The following is a 7,430-nucleotide window of genomic DNA, read 5'->3' on the forward strand; positions in this document are numbered from 1 at the left end:
AAGAAATTACTCATATGTGCATGTGTTTTTAGTTTTAAAATTATAGTATCTATTTACAATGCATTATAAAATATACAGCTCATTTATTTGTTAGTATCCATAATAACTTCAGTTATAAATCAAACAGTATTTGATAGTTAGCTTTTCACACCTCCTTTATTTACAAGTTTACTCCTTGCTTTAGTGTTAGAAATCTTATGTCCTTATTCAAGTAAAATTATAAGAAATTCTATCAAAATCTTCCAAGTATTAATTACATAAGCATATAAAATAAAGTCTAATTGTCTATAAACTTTTTATGCCTTGATTTTAGTCGCAAATGTGATACAGGCCCATACAGGTTTCCACTACGCTGCTGAATACTTAACCACTGCTTCCGGTTGTTAGGGTAAATGGTGGAATTTTTCTCAGTGGGTCCACGTGTCTTGGGTTTCCTTACAAAAACTTACCAAATTTTAACATGTGCATTTTATGCACACTGACCTGATTTAAACCTCATGAGAACTTTATTACAGGAACCTGAGGCTCAGAAAGGCACTTATTTGCTGAATGCAATAAGGGAGTTAAATAATTTGCACTTACAGCTACTAAGTGGAAAATTAGGAATTCTATCTCCAACCAAAGCCTACGCTATACTGCACCCCTTAGGGGAACTCCAGGCACAGTGACAAATATAATTTAATGAATAGAAAAAGTAGTTACCCTAAAAGATAATCCTCAAAAAACTCAAAATCTGAAGTACAGTTTCTACTGAATGTGTATCGCTTTTGCACCATTGTAAAGTCAAAAAATCGTTAAGTTGAACCACCATTAAGTTGGGAACCGTCTGTACTTAAAAGGACTATGGACAAACTAAGACGTCCATGAAAGTGCTTTCAGTTACTAGAGCATACTTTTCCAAAGTTTTTCATCTTTGTTCATTGCTATCTTTATTGTTTTATATACGCTCATTGATTTAATTTACTTTTTTAATAAGACACTTTATGGACACATGAAATTACCCGAGTTCTCTGGCTTTACTGCTCATGCTTAAGCCACTGTGCTTACCACACTATTTTCACTTGGACATAGCAGCAACTAAAGATAAATCACTAACAATAAGAAAAGTAAATCATTTTAAAATCAATTCCTAAAACTTCCAACTAAAACTGGAACCGATCCTCACAAAGACCAAGACTTGACAGGCGTTACAAAAGTATTTCAAACAAAGGACAGTACGAAAACTAAAGCCACAGACAGCTATGGCATTTCACATAGGACCATTTAAAAAAAAAACAAAAAACACTAACCAGTCAGCTACAGCCCATAAGGAGCTTATAAGTCCTCACTCCTATGCTCACAACAAGAAAAAAGATAAAGGAAACTGTAAATCAATAACATCTTAGAAAACTGAGGTCACAGGGCAAATCACCACTGAAAACACTGGAGACAGGCAGATACAGAGAATCACAGCTTATCTGGAGTGGGAACACTTCAACAGTAACTGACAAACTGTAGGAGACCAAGTATGGATCAGCCTGAGAGTTAAAATATCTTGGGGTCCCAGTTTTGGGGGGGGGCCCACACTTTCCTGGGTTTTACGTCCAGGAACCCTAGGAGGTTTTCAGGTTTTCACAATGAAGATCTGAGGAAAATCCTCTTCTGCTTTGAGCAGGAGAAGGGGAAAGTAACCATACTGAAATATGCCCAGAACATTCTCTTCTTAACAAAGTCACACCCTGAAGATAAAGTACTTTAGCAGAGCATCATCTACCTGGAGGAAGAGCAATTAGGCAACCTCAGCCTCCACCAGCCTTCTTGTCTCACCGAAGCTGGGGGAGGGAGGGAGGGCTAAAAGACACTTTTGAAGGTCACAGTCCAGGGACTCAGGACCACTAGAAAAAAATGAGATTTAATCGTAAGATTACAGAACACTTTCCCTCCCCAACTGCTTATCACCCCATCAACAGGGATCCACCATAACAACAGTGAATTACAAGTGAGAATACAGCAAGATAACAGACTCTGTTTAAGAAGGAGTTTTTACTTAGGGAAATCCAAAGAAAACAGGAAGAAAAAAATTAAAACAAGGAAACTAGAAGAAAATGAAGCCTCTGTCACCTACGGGTACAGCAAATATTAAACACAACCCAGTTCCTAGTGAGATTAACATAAAAGCTCACACTAAAAGCCTGATTACCTCAGTTCCTATCACCAGAAATATCATATTTGGCTTTCAAAAAAAATTGCAAGTCATGCTAAAAGGCAAGAAAAAACACAATCTTAAGAGACAAAGACTGCATTAGAACCAGACTCAGATAAGACACAGGTTTTTGGAATTATAAGACAGGGGAATTAAAAATAACTGTGACTAGTATGATAAGGTCTCCAATAAAAAAAAGCAGGTAACGTGCAAGAATAGATGGGTAATATAAGCAGAGAGATGGAAACTCTATTAAATAAAACAAAAGGAAATGCTATAAATCTAAAACACTGTAAAAGAAATAAAGATGCTTTTGATGGGCTCATCAATAGACTGGACACAGGCAAGGAAAGAATCAATGAGCTCGAAGAGGAAAGAACCAGTCAGGTTGATGATACGTCAACAGAAATTTTCCAAACTGAAATGCAAAAGAGAAAAGAGAGAAAAAAAGAAAACAGAAAAACTAGTAACTATAGGACAATTACAAAAGTTGTAACATACACATAATGGAATAAGAAAGAGAGAGAAAAGAGCAGAAGAAATGTTTGAAATAATGGTGGGTGGAAAATCTTCCAGAATTAATGATAGATACCACAGACGCAGGAAGCACAGAGAATATCAAGCAAGATAAATACCAAATATCTACACCGAGCTATATCATATGCAAACAGGCAAAAAAACAAAGACAGAGAAGAATTTTAAGAAGGCAGAAGAAAGACACCTTATCTAAAGAGAAACAAGGATAAGCATTCCATCTGACATGTGGTCAGAAACCATGCAAGCAGGAGGAGCACGGAATAAAATATTTAAAGTGTTTAAAGGAAATAAAAAAACCACCAAGCAGGAACAATGTATCCAGCAAAATGATCCTTTGAAAGCGAAAGAAAAATAAAGGCTTTCTCAAACAAATGAAAACTTAAAGAATCTGTTGCCAGGAGACTTGCCTTGCAAGAAATGTTAAAAGAAGTTTTTCAAAGAGAAAGAAAATTATATACGTCAGAAACACACATCTGATAAAGAAAGGAAGAGCATTAGAGAAGGAATAAATGAAGGGAAAATAACATCTTTTATGTTTCTTATTCTTAACTTACCTAATAGCAAAAATGTATCGGGTGAGTGTGATCCCCTTACAGATAAGAGGAAGAATTGGGAACGCTCTATTATCAGGTACCTACACTATTTGTGAATGGTATGGTTTTATTTGAAAGTAGACTCAGACTAGTTATAAATGTATATTGCAAACTGTAAGACAACCAATAAAAATTGTTTTAAAGAAGTATAATTTATAAGTTAAAAGAGGAAAGAAAATGAAATCATATAAAATGTTTAAAACCAAAGGCAAAATGGGGAAGATAAAAAGAAAACAAAGAACAAGTGCAATGAATAAACAACAGCTACAAACATGGCAGATATTAATCCAAATATATAAAAATTAACTTTAAATGTAAATGATCTAAATACATCAACTAAGAGTCAGAGTGTGTCAGAGTGTCAGTGTGGATACAATCAGGTGTCAGAATGAATTAAAAAACAAGACTCAATTATATGTTGTCTACAAGAAACCCACTTGAAACATAACAATATTGGGGCTGGCCCGGTGGCACAGCAGTTAAGTTCGCATGTTCCGTTTTGGTGGCCCAGGGTTCGCCAGTTTGGATCCCAGGTGCAGACACGGCACCGCTTGGCAAGCCATGCTGTGGTAGGCGTCCCACATATAAAGTAGAGGAAGATGGGCATGGATGTTAGCTCAGGGCCAGTCTTCCTCAGCAAAAAGAGGAGGATTGGCAGCAGTTACCTCAGAGCTAATCTTCCTCAATAAATAAATAAATGAATAAATAAGTAAATAAAAATAAACATAACCATAGTGATTTTAAGTAAAGGGATGATGGGGGAAATGGGGACTTGTTGTTTAATGGGTATAAAGTTTCAGTTTTGCAAGAAGAGAAAGTCCTGAAGATTGGTTGCACAACAATGTAAATGCACTTAACACTATTGAAATGTACATTTAAAGGTTAAAATGGGGGCCAGCCCAGGTGGCCCAGTGGTTAAGTTTGGCACGCTCCACTTCGGCAGCCCGGGTTCAGTTACCAGGCACAGACCTCTGTCAGTGGTCACGCTGTGGTGGTGGCGCACATACAAAAAGAGGAAGATTGGCAACAGATGTTGCCAGGGTGAATCTACCTCAACAACAACAACAACAACAAAAGGTTAAAATGGTAAATATTATGTTATGTATGGGTAGTTCACCACAATATTTTTTTAAAAAGTAAAGGGATGTATATTCAAGTCCTTTGCCATTTTTTAATTGAGTTGTTTGTCTTTTTGTCACTGAGTTGTAAGAGTTTTTTATATATTCTAGATAGTAAACCCTTATCAGATATATGATTTGCAAATATTTTTTCCCATTCTGTAGATTATCTTTACACTCTCTTAACAGTGCCCTTTGATGTGAAAAAAGGTTTTAATTTTAAGGAAATCCAAACTATTTTTTCTTTTGTTGTTTGTGTTTTGTGCATCTTATTTAAGACACCACTGGCAAATCCAAGGTCATGAAGATTAGCCCCTATGATTTCTCCTGAGAGTTTTATAGTTTTAGGTCTTTAATTTAGGTATTTGATCCATTGTGAGTTGTGGTATAAAGTATAAGGTAAGGATCCAATCTTCATTCTTTTGCATGTGGATATCCAGTTGACCCAGCACCATTCACTGAAGAGACTATCAAGAAAGGTATACAGTTTTTGTCAGGGATGATAAAAGAGCTCTGAGTATAGATGGTGGTGATTGTTACATACTGTGAATGCATTTAATGTCACTGAATTGCACATTTACAAATGGCTAAAATTATAAATATTGTGTTAGATATATTTTACCACAATAAAAATAAATGTGAGATACTACTTCACATCCACTAGAATGGGTATAATAAAAAAAGATGGACAATAGGATGTGTTGGTAAGGATGTGGAAAAATTGGAACCATGATACAATGCTGATATGAATGTCAAATAGTATCGTCACTTTGAAAAACAGTTCTGAAAGTTCCTCAAAAAGATAAACAGAGTTACCACATGACCCAGCAATTCCACTCCTAAGTATATACCAAAGAGAAGAGAAAATATATGCCCAGACAAAAATTTATACACACTCATAATTCGATTCATAATAACCAAAAAGTAGAAACAAACCAAATATCTGTCAAATGATGAATGGGATATTATTCAACAATAAAAAGAAATGAAGTTTTAAGTCATGCTACAACGTGGATGTACCTTGAAAACATTATGTTAAAATGAATGTAGCTGGTCACAAAAGACCACATGTTGTATGATTCCTTTTATATAAAATATTCAGAATACACAAATACATAGAGATAGAAAGTAAAAGAGTGGTTGTTAGGATCCAGGGTAGAAGTTGTGAGGGGCAATGAGGCATGCCCACTAATTGGTATGGGGATTCTTGTTGGAGTGATAAATATTGTGGTGACTATACTAAAACCACTGAAATGTACTCTTTAAATGGGTAAACTGTGTGGAATGTGATTTATTTTAATAAAGCTGTTATTTTAAAAAAATGACGCACATTAACTGAATTGCTGATAGATCTTTTGACAGTAATTGCACTGGAATTTTGTCCTTTAATACAATTTCTAGCCCAAAGAAGAACGAGGGAGGAAAAACCTAACTCAAACTAAAAGATTTAACATGATCTGAAAATATTATTTGAATCCTGAGCTTTAAAAGGAATAAATAGGAAGTAATCAATCTGTAATTGCTTGAATTTTTTGCTTCAGCAGAGATTATAAAATTATGGAATGGAAATAGAAATTAAAATAATCTGTTATAAATATACATATTTTTTAACTTATCTGTCAAGACAATTATTTTGTTGCCTTTTGAGGCCAAGCAGTAGTGAACATTGATTGACTATATTAAAAATGAGCAGAAGCAGCACAAGTTCCTTCCACCAAGGATCTCACCCTAGGATATCAACTCTTTAATGAAGCTCTGCTTTCTGAAAAATTCCACATTCAGTATTAAGAAAAAAACCAAGTGTCCACACTTTATGTTCATCAAGGGCACAAGGTTTTTACAATGTGATTTTACAATTTCTGTTCTCTATAATAAGATTTTTTGGCCTTCAACTCTACTTGAATCTTATTATTGTATTACTTTCTATTTAACATTAATTGCTTAATATTAATTTTGTACTGGGACACAGAAAGGACCAAAGTACCAGACAGTCTGGCAGGAAGCTTGTGCCACAAGTAAGGGAAGTCAAATGGTATCTTCCCTTTTTAATTCTTCAGAGATCTCTCTAGAGATCCTCTAAAAGACCTAGACTTTTTAAACCCACGTGCTTCTCTTGACCCTTGAGAAATATTAACATCTTAAACTTCAAAAATTTCTGGGAATATAACAAACTTTTGTTCCTTTTCAAAAAGAAAAAAAAGGAGGGGAAGAGAAAATACTGAAACAAGAAATAAACAAGACTGGTGTCTATTCTACATCATCTCAAAAAATCATTCAGGCCTCCCAGCCATCTAAGGATATAAAAATTAAGTATATGAGACAACAGGTCACACCAGCATGGGTAACACAGAATAGTCATCTTAGAAGATTAATTTTATTTTTCTAAAGACAGCGTCCAAAGTTTACCACAACCAACATGGCATTACTGAAACGTAAGACCTTCTCTTTGAGTCCTCACACAAGATACATTAAAAGGTAGTCCTTCACAAATAAGTATCCTGCATACAAAGAGCCACGGAAAATCTCTTGAATACCACTGAAGATTTCTCTAAAAACAAAAAGGAGGCGATCCTTTTTTTTCACAAAACCTTGGATCTAACTCATTTGAGTAAAAACTCAGAATAGCGGTTCTACATTTTGTAGAAGCCATCTTAAGACTTTGCAGAAGTAAACGGAAGAATTCATAAGGAGTTGATCAGAAGCAAACTAATTCTGTACGCCGTGCCTAACCATTAAAGTTACATGAAGATTAGCATAAAGAGAGGGCTCAACTAAGAAGAAACAAGAGAAAATCAGTAAGTTCTGCAATTCTGATAGATGAGGAGTAGAATACAACCCAACAAACCTGTCCAACATCAGCTCTAATCCTCCTACCTCAAGACAACTAGAGTTCCTAGTCTGTGTGTACTCATTCTGATAGTTGAGCATCTTGCCCTGTACGTAAAACCTAATTCTCGTCTTACCACCCAAAACTACAACTCATTCCTTGTCACTCTGGTT

The sequence above is a fragment of the Equus asinus genome, unplaced genomic scaffold (genome assembly GCF_041296235.1).
Source record: "Equus asinus isolate D_3611 breed Donkey unplaced genomic scaffold, EquAss-T2T_v2 contig_619, whole genome shotgun sequence".
NCBI lineage: Eukaryota > Metazoa > Chordata > Mammalia > Perissodactyla > Equidae > Equus > Equus asinus.